This window comes from Talpa europaea, assembly GCF_964194135.1.
Source record: "Talpa europaea genome assembly, chromosome: X".
Lineage (NCBI taxonomy): Eukaryota > Metazoa > Chordata > Mammalia > Eulipotyphla > Talpidae > Talpa > Talpa europaea.
The window spans coordinates 29,685,146-29,687,698 of record NC_140081.1 but is presented as its reverse complement, the minus strand read 5'-3'; the positions used below and the strand labels follow the sequence as shown (position 1 = coordinate 29,687,698).

Genomic DNA, 2,553 nt, shown 5'->3' with positions numbered 1-2,553 from the left:
AAACCTGGCTCACACAAGGAGGTGGGGGCAGAAGGGATTAGCATAGCCATTGACACAGCTATGGAAACCAAGATCCTTAGGCACAGACAACACAGTTATGGAAACTAAGATCCTTAGGGGCAGATGACACAGTTGCAGAAACCAGTATCCTTAGGCGCAGAACAGTATCCTTAGGCACAGACGCCTAGGTTACAAAGCATAACATCCAAGCAAGTATCAGACTGCTGTCTAGAGCACAGGCCCAAGGGTAAAGATATAAAAAATAAATCTTAAAAAAAAAGATATGAAGATTGGGGGCCTCCCTGGTGGTGCAGGCAGTTGAGCACAGTGCTATTGAAGCTGTGCGCAGCCTCTGCAGCACCGGTTCATCCCATCCGGCTGCGGAGCAACACGCAAGGCGCGGCAGACCTCTCCTGTCTCGCCCACTGCTCCCTTGAGCAGTGTATTTCAGTCAGTCTGCCTGTTCCGTTCCCTGCTCTGTCTCTGGTGAATCCTCTCACCCTCCCGCACATCTGTCCTGTACCCCGGTTCTCATATAAATAAAATAAATCTTTTAAAAAAAATGGCTTCTTTCCCAGGTGGCTGCTGAAGATGGCAGAGGGGCAGGTCCTGGTTCTTGATGGCCTAGGCCATCTCCTGGGCCGCCTGGCAGCCATCGTGGCCAAGAAGGTGCTGCTGGGCCAGAAGGTGGTGGTCATGCACTGTAACAGCATCAACATTTCTGGCAATTTCTACAGGAACAAGTTGAAATACCTGGCCTTCCTCTGCAAGTGGATGAACACCAATCCATCCAGCAGCCTCTACCACTTCCGGGCCCCCAGCCGCATTTTTTGGCGGACCATGTGAGGCATGCTGCCCCACAAGACCAAGCGAGGCCAGGCTGCCCTGGATCAGCTCAAGGTGTTTGATGGGATCCCGCCACCCTATGACAAGAAAAAAATGGATAGTAGTTCCTGCTGTTCTCAAGGTAGTGTGGCTGAAGCCCACCCGGAAGTTTGCCTACCTAGGGCGCCTAGTTCATGAGATTGGCTGGAAGTACCAGGCAGTGACAGCCACCCTGGAGGAGAAGAGGAAGGAGAAGGCCAAGATGCATTACCACAAGAAGAAAGAGCTCATGAGGCTACGGAAAGGCCAAAAAGAATGTGGAGAAGAAAATCAACAAGTTCACAGAGGTCCCCTAGACCCATGGCCTCCTGGTCTGAGCCCAATAAAATTGACTGTTAATTCCTCAAAAAAAAAAAAAAAATATGGAGATTGAGCCCAACAGACCCCAAAGGTAAAGATATGGAGATGACTCCACTGTGGAATCTTCTGGTCCCTTTCAGATTCTGCATAGTTATCCAAAATTAGCAACCAACTGACAACTCACCAGGAGTGAGCCCCTCCCAAAGAGAAGAAGACTATGTCAGTGCAGTCTGTGCACAGACTCAGGGCTGCAGTCTCTCTGCCCACCTGTGACTATGCAGGTGCTTCTTTTCACCAACTCTCTCCTGGAGGGCAGCAGCTTCCTGCCTGCCCGTGACCTGTCCCATGCTGGGACTTCCCTCCTCAAGGCTGTCCACCTGCAACCAGGCAGGCATCTCTTAACAAACCTGTTCCTTAGGGGCAGCTCTTTCTGCCCACTTGTGTTTATACAAGTGTCCTTTATTCTTCTGTCCCTTTCCTAATAAACCTGCCCTTTAAATGTACCTAATGTCTCTGTCTCGTGAAGAAACTCACCCGGGAAACTCACCGCGTGCCACTGAAACGGGAGCTCTGGTGAAACCTTTCCCAGAGTGAACCCAAGGACTCCGCAATCCAAACCCACAGACTCCAAAAAACCACAACACTATCAAGCTATCGCTAGCCACTGCAGCATGAGTTCTATCCCCTGTCAGGGAGCTAACCCACATGGCACAGCAGATCTCTCCTGTCTTGCCTGCTGCTCCCCACAGCAGTGTATTTCAGTCAGTCTGCCTGTTCTGTTTCCCACTCTGTCTCTGGTGAATCCTCTCACCCCCGCACCTCTGGCCTATATCCCAGTTCTTGTACGCATAAATAAATAAAATAAGCCGTTTTAAAAAATGTCTCTCATCAGGGCCTCCATGGTGGTGCAGCGGTTGAGAGCTGGGTTGCAAAGCTGCCCGAAGCCTCTGCAGCGCTGGTTCGATCCCTGGCTGCCAGGGGAGGGCCCCACATGGCGCTCAGACCTCTTCTGCCATTCGCTGCCCCCCTCAGCCGTGTACTTCGTCACTCTACCTGTTCTGCTCTCCCCTCTGGTTCTGGCAAATTCTCTCACCCTCCCGTGCTTCTGACTGTACCCAGTGCTTGTATAAATAAATAAATCTTAAAAAAAAAAGAAAAAAGAAAAAAATGTCTCTCATCGGTTTTCATCCATACAGACCAGAAGTTCTCAAATGGTAATTTGGGGAACCCCAGGTGTCCCTGAGACCTTTTCAGTGGATCCATGAGGTCAAAAATATTTTCATTACAAAACTAAGATGTTATTTTCCTTTTGCTTCTCAAATTCTCTGGTGAATGTGCAATGGCACTTTCTAGAAGCTATATGATGAG

The 2,553-nt window shown here is 49.8% G+C and overlaps 1 pseudogene across 1 annotated transcript; it reads left to right on the top strand.

Moving 5' to 3' along the window:
- The first annotated feature begins 498 nt into the window (after positions 1 to 498).
- Positions 499 to 1,647, top strand: LOC311186845 (large ribosomal subunit protein uL13-like; annotated as a pseudogene). Its single transcript has one exon. The product of its transcript is annotated as a large ribosomal subunit protein uL13-like (transcript).
- The last annotated feature ends 906 nt before the right edge of the window (positions 1,648 to 2,553 follow it).